Genomic DNA, 12,398 nt, shown 5'->3' on the forward strand with positions numbered 1-12,398 from the left:
GAAGTTCTGCTCAAATAACAATCCCGTGGGCGCGAAAACTTATTCATTGGATTTAGTCCATAAATTTATAAGTTTTTCCAGGTATACTTCGACGTACTTAGGAACCTTTACCGGTCCCTTTTTAACATTTCAGTTTCAAAGGTGCTTTTAAAAAAATTGTATAACGAAAATATTTTAAATCAATGTAATTCTAATTATATATACAAGGATATGTATATAATATATACTATGTATATTACAATAATTGTAAATAAATCCTAACAATGTTTCAGAACACTGTTTTAATAAAATACTGGCAATATGAATTAGTTATAAAGGATTTACAGTAGATTATGTACTCGAGTTATATCGTACACCAATGTCTTGTCGTTAGATTTAGTGTTACATGTTACATAACACAGCAGTTTATAGATATATATATTTAATTAAACTTTGCAATTATTTACATTCCCTGTTCAATTTAAATATTCCTTAATAGTGCTCGCAAAGTGCTCTTGGTGATAAAATAGAATATAGAATACCCCGGTCAACCCAGAAGGTTTGAATGTCTGGAAATGAAATATTGTCCGATTATTGCGAATTGCAATTAATGCAAATTGGGTGAGTCGAATTTTAGTTCATTTTACCACAAGATTTCGATCAAGTTACTATCAAAATATGCGCTTAATATGTTCAACTTTTAGTATTCTATCGTTCTATCGTTCGATTCAGTGTAAAAGTGTTTGAAACCTATTTGAATTGAATTCATATTAAATTGCTTATTCATATTAAAATTCATATTTTTAATGATATCTGACACAAAAAAATAGCCACTAATTTTCTTAAAACACATTTTTCATTTTGTAACTTAAAAACTAGATGTTGTATCCAAGCTCACAATACACCATTTGATTGGTAACTATTAGAAACGATAATATGTATGGAAAGTTTGTTCAAAAAAAATTAATATCTCAAATAAAGATAAAGATGTCCATTTGGTTTAGAGTAAATTTATTTATAATCTCAGTAAGTTTAATTTATATATCCATACCGTTCGATTCAGTGTAAAAGTATTTGAAATCTCTGAACATTTATTAATCTGTGATTATTACAAATCAAGTAAAAATGGCACATAAGGATGAATAAGTCTGAATGTATGTATTTTAAGTGAAATATACGAAAATGCATATTTAAATGTTTTGGAGTCCATATCTTTAAAGATTGCTTATAACATTACTCAATGAAAATATAACTAAGTTTGGTTATAGGTGATTGAATTTTAGGATGTTGAATTCTTTGAGGCTTATTCACATTAACATTTGATTTTAAAAACCACATACGAAAAAGTCTGGTGCTGTTAAATGCTGAGAGATCTATATCCCAGAAATCTACTTGGCCCTGCTAAATCGCCACTTCTCGAAATTAATCTTCGTGGAAAAACGTCATTCAATAATTGAATTGTTGAACGAGCTGTGTGTACTGTGGCCTCATCTTGCTGAAGCCATGTCCTCTAGTATTTGTTCTTTCGAATCACGTCTTGGTACCGTTCAGCAGTAACGGTAACTGTAACACCTTGGTCATTTTAAATTAATAGGGACGAATGATGTTTCCAGCATGAATACCACACTATTCAGTTGTTTTTAGTGGATGTAATGAAATTTCTTGAATTAACTAAGGATTCTGTATTCTCTAAAACCGAATGTTCTGTTTATTCACGTGGCCACTGAGAAGGAAATGGGCTTCATCGCTCATTATCAACTTAGACGAAAAATTTTTAATTTCACCAGACAACCTTTCGATTGCAGGATTACATTACTGTACTCAACTTGTTGATCAGGATCTCTGGGTAGCCATTTTTGGACTAATTGAATTTCGTACGGGAACATTTTCAAATCTGTTTTGTAACTGGGAACTACGCCTCTGAAATGATGTTTCTGAAGACTTTGCAACACTACCGCGCACCAGATCCACGTTTTCAGTGTTACAAGACGTCCGTTGTCTTCCAGAACGAGGCCTGTTTGCTGTCGTACCGTACTGTCGAAATTCGCACGTTAACAATAAATTGTGGTTTTGTGAGGCACTGGACAATTAGGATATTTTTGACGCAACTTCCGCTGAGTGGCAATAATGGAACGATTATTTTCAATAAATATATTCACCATTTCTGCTCATTTTTTGGCGTATATTTAATAATAAAATTTGGACATCTACACAACACAATTGTTACAGCGAAACTGAGCTAAAGGTAACACAACCAAGATGGCGCGCAATCAAATGGTAGCAGGATTTTGCTCCACCTGTTTTATGGAAAGTATGCCAAAAATATATATATTTTGAGGTGAAATAAATTAAATTCTATTTTAGATTGGTTTAGAATTTTTAACAAATATTTTACGTAAAGGAAGAGCCACTAACCTCATAGAATAAAATTTTCACTATGTAAATTAAAAATTAGATCTTTTGAAACAATCATTATACCACAATTCGATTCAGAGTAACTTTATTTATATTCTCTGTTTTCATTTGCCTATTATTATGAGTAATACACAATAAGTTTTACGGTATACTATAAATTTTTGATAAACTGCAAGTAATTTATCTAAAAAATTCTATGGATTTTGTTAATAAATTGAAGCTAGATATACTATATGAGTAACGTTAACTTGATGTATGAAGGGCCATTAAATCATAATCCTTACTAATTAATCTAAAATTTAAAAAGAAATATGTGTTCGAATTTCTCAAGCGTCGAGATTAAACTTGGATTAAACCTCACACTGAACTTATATTTCAGACCCAAATAGCATAAAAATCTTTAGATAATATTCCATCTGTTTTTGTTTTTATTAAAATTTACTAGAGCGGAAAAATTTGAATAATATTCAGGACCGTAACGACAATACCCTAGATTTCCTTTATTTTGTTCAAGACTATAGGCATATATTTATTTTTTACGAAATGCAAAGGTTTTATTTCTATACAATAAAAAAGAGGCAAGAAGTTAAAACGTAGATAAAGTTACACAGAACTGAAGAAAATAAAGGTGATCGTTTATACTTGCGTATTAATATCAATCGTTATTGGATCAAAATACACGTCCACCTCTATATGTATACGAGGTGTGCTCATTAAAAAACAGAAATGTTAATTTTTTAAAGAGAATATAAATTATAAATAGGAGTCAAGATGCCCTTTTTCAAGCTCTTTCACAAACGCGCAAAACACTTTACTAGCAAAAATCATACGGTGCTATGTCTGGTTAATACGCAAACTTGGGAATGATTACAGTGTTTTACCAAGAGGAATGAAGAACGCAGAAAATTTTCGGAGTTTGAATGAATTACGATTCAGAGGTATATATTTATTTTTTTCGGGCTGTCATAATGTAAATTACAAAAATAAAATATTTAAAAAAATTTTAACCGACTTCAAAAAATAAATAAGGAACTCACTATAATGTTAAAAATAGTCAACATACATTTTCGGCACAAAAAAAAACATCTTAAAATAATTTTTAAGAGTTTTTTTAGGAATATATGATGATGTTCCACAGTCAAACTCCAATTATTGGTTTTGCTTTCAACTAGCGTTTTGAACTATCGACTGAAAACAGTCGAAATAGTCGATAGTCAAAAAACTAGCCACAGAAAATATTAATTACTATTTTCAGTCAAATGCAGGGTTCGACTGTTTTGTTCAATTCGTGATGTCAGACAAAGATGTACGAATCCTTTCCTATATAAATTGAGAGAGAGGAAAGGATGGAGATAATTGCTTGGGGCAGTTAATTTTATATGTGGTTATATTTTCCAACAGTAGAATAAGCGGGACGGAGATGTATAAATTGCTTCACGAACTAAATTTAAAAAAGAGGAAAAAAAATTACTGAATATAATTATACATAACATGCAATTTATAATTTAATTTTAAACGAAGTAGAATTACATTTATATTTGAATGTTCTGTGGATCTGTAAAAAGGTAAAAAAGAATTGAATAGTACCCACAAATGTTTTGTTGTATTTTAATGTGTTAATTGCTATTTTTAAATAATATACTATAATAAATATACACAATAGAACTTAAACAAAACCTAAAAACTAAAGATTTATAGAAACCATAAATACTATATAAAAATTAAACATATACCTAATGATAGAAAAAAAACTAATCCATGACATAATTAAAAATGATCCGAAGGAAATAATATTGCTTTATTTATTATTGAACGGAAATATTTTTTAACAAAAATCAAGAGAGTAATCAAAATTTTACCTATTATTGTCATGAAAACAGTCAAAATATTTTACTATTTATCATTCCCAAATTTAATCTTTTTGCCCATTACATTAACAATCTGGAAAAACATCGTACCAAAATGCTATAATATTAATATACAATATATTGTTATTTACAAGCAAACTCCCAAAAAAATCATAATACTACATATATTACATATAAATCTATGTAAGCGTAAATTGTCAGTGGGACCACAAATAGTGACTGAAACAGTCGATAGTAAAAAGTAATCAATTACTAAACAGCCGATATTCAATTTCAGTCGATAGTTCCCAACACTACTTTAAACGATATAAAAGTGGTAATTTTGATGTCCATAATATATAACATTCAGGGGTCCAAAAAAGTTCGAAGGCAATGAATTTCAAGACTTATTTGACCAAAACACAGTTCCAGAAATCTCTCAAAGTCAAACCAACATAATTCTCTAGACGCGATATCGCCAGTTTATCAAAAAGAAAGAAAGAAAAAAAGATGTTTAGAAAATTATAGAGGATATTTTTGTTATTGTATATTGCATCAATAAAAGTCTTTTCGAAGTAAAGAATCGATCAACATTTCTAACAACATTTCAAATCTCAAAATAATGAAACTCTAAATTTTTATATTATTATATATTTTATATTGTATTTTGTATTTTATAGTATTCTATTGTATTTAGATATGCTATACCGACATAAATTTAATAACAAAATAACGTAACCCGTTCTCCACTATATCTCCATCTGTTCTGTATATCACGGGGCGTTTCATTAAAATTTTCTTTTCGAACGGGGGAAGATTTATGGGCGATTAGCCGAACTCCTACCCAACTCATCATTTGTTTCAGGAGCTCTGCCAGTTCCTATCGGGAAAAAGCTCAATCTTATCCAAAATACAGAGCGGTCGTAACTTTTATTTGCAGTTGGTGGGCGTTAACGCGACAATAGCCTAAATAAAGTCGATAAATATCAGAGATCTCGTCAGGACAGACAAAAGGAAGTTATGTTCTTTGAATATTTATAATGTATCAGTGTTTCAGATCGATTCTTATATAAACATAAACATATAACCGACATTTTCAAAACTCTATCAGAAAACTTTAGTGTAATCGTTTTAAATTCTGTCAAAAAGGTACAAAAGTATTGTCACAAATTCATAGGAGTCTAATTATTGAAACGCATGGCATGCGAAGTTGCCAATTCTTCGACGTGATACGTATGTTTGAAGAATATAATTATAATAGAATAAATGATCTTAAATTCACATATTAACCCAAAATTTCCCTTGTTCTAGGTGCGTTTTATTTATATGGTCCCTTAAGTCTAATCCACAAAGACTCATCTATCTTTACAACCACGCAATAATATATCTATAAAATTATACATATTTCAAACTTCGCAACTGAACGCAACGAACAATTGTTCAGGATACAAAATTCTATTCTGATCCTGTCAAAATTCTCATTTATATTTTCTGTTTTGACCGCATTTACCCTAGCTTCACCTTGTACGTACAGAATTCAATAATCATGATAATTTATTTTAATACTTCCTTGGATATTTGAATGTCCCTTGATGCATTTTTAGTTCGAATTTAGAAGTGGCAATATTTTCCCCAAAATAGGGACCCACAATCTTAATAAACGAGGATATAGTTGGTCTTTCAATATTATTGTTTGTTTGTTTCTCGTTCATTTTAGTATTGTGGTATGATTCAATATGACGAAAGAGTTGTGACTTTTATGAAGAATGCTCATATAAAAGACGTCGAGTAGTATTTATCTGATCTTTTACTTTTACAGGATCAATTATGTTTAAAATATAATGAATTTGATATAAAATTGAATTCAATTTGCAAAATTAAGATTAATATTGATAAATAGGTACCTGGATATTCGCTTCAGGAGGGAACAATTTCCTTGTATGTGTCTTCATATTAAAACTGCAGCAAAAAGTTTTTTGACAATATTCACAAACCAATTATTTATCCATTACTGACTACTACGTAAAATTGAAATATGGGCGACACAGCAATAAATACATTATGAACAGATATACACAATCAAAAACTACTAGAGCTTTTACCAATGTCACAGTCAATATAAAAATGGCTGCCGTAGTGGCACTGAATCGTACCTCTCGATCGCTTCTAAATGACCGAAGTTTACCGAAATCCCTCTGGGACCATCTAGAAACAGACGCTAATCGCAAATTCTCTTTTACGGCTTCTACAAAGCGGACACAAGTGGTAATTTAAGTTTTAAAAATAGAAAAAAGCCTATCGAAACCATATCAGATAAATATGGTGGGTGTTCAATGGCACTTGTCAAGTTTTTTACGAGAAATTTGTTTACAATGATAGCTGGGTGATAGGTTGTTATAATGTAAAATTCGACGAATTTATTTTCCTTACTTTAGCTGTGGTAACTCCAGTTGAAGAGGTTGAGAGCCGACCAGAGCGAAGCAAAACTACCTCCACATAAGTCTGCTACACAATACTCTATTTGTAGCAAAAAATTTTAGGCAAATTATGTATTTTTCATGTAGTTATGACAGAATATAAAATAATAGTTTCATTATTAAAAGCCCCAACACTAGTGTAACATACAACTTATTTAATATAACTTATTTCGCTTCTAATTCACTACCTTAAAATAACCCCCCTTATTTTTCATATGACCCTTGCCAGAGTATCTTAGTTTAGAATTTCTTTCGTATTTGCATCCCATGTTTGATTGAGACTTCCCCATTTTCTCATCTTTATTGACTTTGCTTCTCTACAAGTACCAGTGTGTATTATTTCTACACCTTACCATTTTGTTCCCCCGTAGGACTCAATACAACCCACAATAGATCACTAGAGACACACCCTGGAGCTGAGTAAATAAACCAAAAATTATTAAACCCCTTCAAACATCTTACAGTTTTTCTTTTAGCTAAGTGCAGTGTACAGTATATATTTGACAAGAAAATGTCATCTTTTTAGACTATTTTTTAAGATAGTGGTGCATACTACATGTTAAAAGTGACATCCATCGCTACAAGAAAAGAAAAATCTAATCTAGTAATAAGTACTGAAAAATGACAAATTATTTACTATTTACTCAATTCCTAGAAAGGTATGGATAACAGGATAATCAATATTAGAGGCCAGAATGGTTGCAAAGTATCGTTAACAATGGCGAAGAATGCTTTAAGTATTCTTGCCTCTCCCATACTTTTTCCTCTTTTCTATTTCTCTAATAATTGAAAGTTTAGGTCACCCTCTGATTTATCTCCTCTCTGTATGTTTCCCATACTCTCTCTTTGCCACCCATGCGCAGTAAGTGCTCCCACCAACTGAGCTGTCCTATTTAACTGTTCCACTAACTCAATATTGAAGCAGTTTCTTTTTATTAATTTCCTATCCTGTCCATCTTTCTTACAGCCCTAAACAAGCATTTCATATCTGCTCATTACTTGCATTATTACTAGTCTGCAACTTATTTTCTTAGTACACTTCCACATTAGTTTTGGTTGATATTTAATTAATTAATGACAGTATACAGTACATATCCATGGTTTTTCCATCTTTTGGCTTCCATTAATTTCGATTTCTACATCCAATGCCTAAAAGTATGTATTTGTTTTTTATACTACTTGTTTATATACTCACACACAATGAATAGATCAAGCTGTGATAACTCTACGTATGATGATAATGATTCATTAATATTTTACATACATTTTCGTCAAAATATTATAAGCGATGCAATTTTCTTCTTATATGTATATATATATATATATATATATATATATATATATATATATATCTAAATTATTCTAACGTGGAAGCAATACAACTGCTGGACAGCGCACAGAATGTCAGGAGATTGAAACGAACAAAACCATACGAACTTGTGTGAACATTTAGTGTGTATTATTAGTGTAAACTATAGCTATAAGTTAATAATTAATAAATAATTATAATTTTATAATTGAGGAATACATACTGATGTATTTTCTCGTACTCGTCTTGCTTGTTAATTAATCCAAGCACATAGGAAAAGTAGTAATAAATCACTATCACTACATAGTATAAAACAAAGTCGCCTTTTCTGTCCCTATATCCCTATGTGCGCTTAAATCTTTAAAACTACGCAACGGATTTTGATGCGGTTTTTTCAATAGATAGAGTGATTCAAGAGGAAGGTTTATATGTATAATACATGCAAAATATACTAAGGCGACATTGCTAATTTTAGAGGTTTCTAACGTGATGTCGTAAATTAACATATTTTTTTAGGCTTATTTAGCAGTTACCAAAACGCTGCCTAACCCTACGAGTTAGATCAAATTAATGTACTACAGTATTGTACACCATAAAAAGGTCTACAAAAAAGTCCGTGATGGTATATGTTTATCTTTTAGGGATAACCCATTAACCATTTTTATTGTTTACTTTTTACGTGAGAAAATGGCTTATTTACGAAGCTATTTTAAGCAATAATCCTTATCGAATTAAGTACCTTAAATACAATGTGCAATTAATATAGATCAATATGGTTCCTTACAGCATGTAAATTAAACAAATATTTTCGGAGATATTACAAATTTAAAATTTGCGTTTAAAAATGTGTAATGTAACAAAAATTGTATGAATTTAGATATTCCAAAGATAGCAGGAAATCTTCATAGTAAGTATAGGGCAAGAGGAATTGTTTTACTCCAAATTTAATGCGTGCAGGCCAAGGGCAGTAATGAATGGACCAAAAATACTGGATCGATTTTAATCATGTTTTCATTGAGTGACATAGGCATATATATTTTATGCCCGTGCAAAGTCGGAGCGGGCCGCTATGTTTTTATATACAACGTTCATATTTTTTCTGTAGTGTTTCTGTAGTTTCTGTGTTTAATTTAGTATCAGCATTGCACCCGTGCGAAGCCGGGGCGGGTCGCTAGTATATATATATATATATATATATATATATATATATATATATATATATATATATATATATATATATATATATGTACTATTTCATCTCCCTAAATAGTGTCCTGCATTTTTCCCCAAACCCTTAATGGAGTCCGAGAGGCTGGAAAATAAACTGGCGGCAACCGTTTTAGCAATCATTTTAATCTAAACAAAACGTGCTCGTAGCCTGACCAGAAGCAATTTCAGCTGGGTAAATTCTGGCCAACAGGATCAAGCTGGCTTATGCCTCCCCGAAGGCAACCGCTCTCTAATTTTACGTCGCCCTGTTTTCTTAGCTTTTTTTCAGTAAGTAAGATTTATGATTGGTCGAAGAATAAATGGACGTATGTTCATGCGAATGATTTCAATAAATTACGTCAAACTGGAAATGGACAAGATCTAGTTCCGCCAATATTTTATATTTATTCAACAGATCTGTTGCTTTTTTACGGATAAATGTATATCCTAATATTTTATTTCCGCCAGTTTGCGTTCTCTAACAAGATCGTCATAATGTTTATAATACTAAAGCCACTAATATCATTACAAGGGGTTATGATGGTAATAATTTAAGATAATTTTAAAAATAAATTAAGGTTATAGAAAGTCTGGTGCCGTTAAATCCGGAGATCATGCTAAATCGCCACTTCGCGAAATTAGGTCTCGTACAAAAACTTCATTCAATGATTGAATTGTTGAACGAGCTGTGTGTGCTGTGGCCCCGTCTTGCTGAAACCAGATGTTCCATTTCAGGCACAAGAAAATTTCGAATATTATCATAGTACCGTTCGACCAATGATGTTTCCAGCATGAATACCACACCATACAGTTGTTTTTAGTGTATGCAATGATGTTTCATTAATAACATTGAGGATTATGTGTTCCCCAAAATCGACCGTTCTGTTTATTAATGTGGCCACTGAGAGGAAAATGGGCTTCTGGTCATTCTTGTGGCGTATATTTATGCATAATAAAATTTAGACATCTACACAAAACAACAGTTAAAGCTAAACTGAGCTAAACGTCACAAGACTAATATGACACGCAATCAAAATGGTAGCGGAACTTTTGCCTCACCTGTTATTATATAAATATGGCCAGTAGCCTTTCCTGAATTTAAAACTTTCCTAAATAACATTCAAAGTACGTAATTACTTAATTATTCATAAGGTAGTATTCTAAATGTATCATTAATGAGATGCTATACAATCAACATATTTATTCTTTGTTTGTTCTGAATTGATGTACATTTTAAACTTTACACAAGGAATACGATTTGCTAGAAATAAGGAAATATCCGGACATTTCGGCATACATCAACTGTAATTACTTCAGGTCGATTTGTTCTGGGAATCTTCATTGATCGCCTATCTAGATTAAACGAGAACCTAACCGATCCTCTTACGCTTTTTATTTGACAGAGATTCGACGTCTCCACACTGCTCACCGGCTGAGAATTTATTCCAAGCAGTTTGAAACTGAACGGAATTTATTTCATCAATTTTATTAACTGGAAATATCTACCGTCTATTAGGCAATTTAGATAATTTATCATTTAATTAATTTGCATTGCATTGTAAAGCATTTGCAGACTAAAGCTCGTTTACAGCAACTGTGTAAGACAGTTCACGTCAGTATTTTCCCTATTTTTTTTGTACTAGATGAAATTAATCAAGAATTAGTTTGTCATTATTTATTATTTAACTAATTAATTAAATTATTTTTTTAGTAATCTCCTAGAACGTGAACAATCTGCCGGACACTGGCATGGATCCTAGCATGTAGAAGATCACTTCAGCAAATGATATATTGTACAAATTATAATCTAAATCTTATTCTAAAAACTATTCTAGCTTATTCTATAGATTAATGAATCTCACTCTGTGTGTCTATTACTCAGTTCGTATGGTAGTCTGCGTTTGAGCCTACACACTTCACTGTCATCGCGCACATTTAACTATTTTGCGAGTGCATTGGGATGTACTAATAGTCTTTCAGAGTACTTCGTACTAACACTCCGAATCACACTCGTTATGGGTTCTATGGGGATATCGCGTTGAATCAGTTTGTTGGACATGTAACCTGGGGCATCGACGATGACTCGCAACACTTTATTCTGAAACCTTTGGAGGATGTCTATGTTACATTTGCTAGTAGTACCCCACAATTGAATACCATAGGTCCAAATGGATGTAAGTATTAACTTATGTAGCAAATCCTTGTTATCTAATGATAATTTAGATTTATACCCTATCAGACAGTACACTTGGTTTAGTTTAACCCCAAGCTGTTTGCGTTTTGTCACTATATGTTCTTCTATGTCAAACGTCGATAAAAATGCATTCCCAGATATTTAACGTTGTCTGCTTGCGGAAGTTGATGATTATTTAATTTTACTGATGGACATGTTATTCTGCAAAGGATGAACGTCACATGGGTAGATTTTGTCTCATTTGCTTTGATACGCCACATTTTCAACCACAATTCGACTTTGTTAAGATAAAGTTGGAGGTTTCTTGTGGCTGATATCGGATCCTCGTGTGATAATAATATCGTTGTATCGTCAGCATACGTTGCAACAGTAGTGTTTCTTGAGGTCGGTAGGTCAGCTGTACACAATAGATATAACAATAGGCCAAGAGCACTGTCCTGCGGAACACCCGAATACATTGGGTGTAGGTCACTGTATTCGTCATCCTGTTTGACAATAAAATGTTTATCTGTGAGGTACGATTTCAGAAGTTGAAAGTGCGTATCGGGCATTTAAATTATTTAAGAACCAAATATTATTTATGAATTATTAGTTACCTTTTGAGTGGCTTAAATTTGGAAACGGATTTAAGAAAAATGTAGGCTAACGAAAATTTATAAACTTAAAAAATAGATGAATTGTTATTTTATTTAAATATAAACCACGTGGTCTCTGCCTACTATAAAAAGCTGAGAAGAAAGATATCAGAAACTTAAGAGACTATGATATAACAGAAAAGAAATTGGATATTTCAATACCTTTTAAAAATAGCCGCTAAATTCGGTTCAAAGACCAAAAAATCATCGAATACAATTTATGGGATAAATGTCAACGTGTTTATCGGCATATAATCTAAAAATATATTGAGAAAGTGGAAATAATATGAACATATTATTTTTTACGGACCAATTTTAAGGATTTATTATTGC

This window comes from Rhynchophorus ferrugineus, unplaced genomic scaffold (genome assembly GCF_030347505.1).
Source record: "Rhynchophorus ferrugineus isolate W39M unplaced genomic scaffold, kcgeb_rfMv2 rfM6, whole genome shotgun sequence".
In the NCBI taxonomy this organism is placed as follows: domain Eukaryota; kingdom Metazoa; phylum Arthropoda; class Insecta; order Coleoptera; family Curculionidae; genus Rhynchophorus; species Rhynchophorus ferrugineus.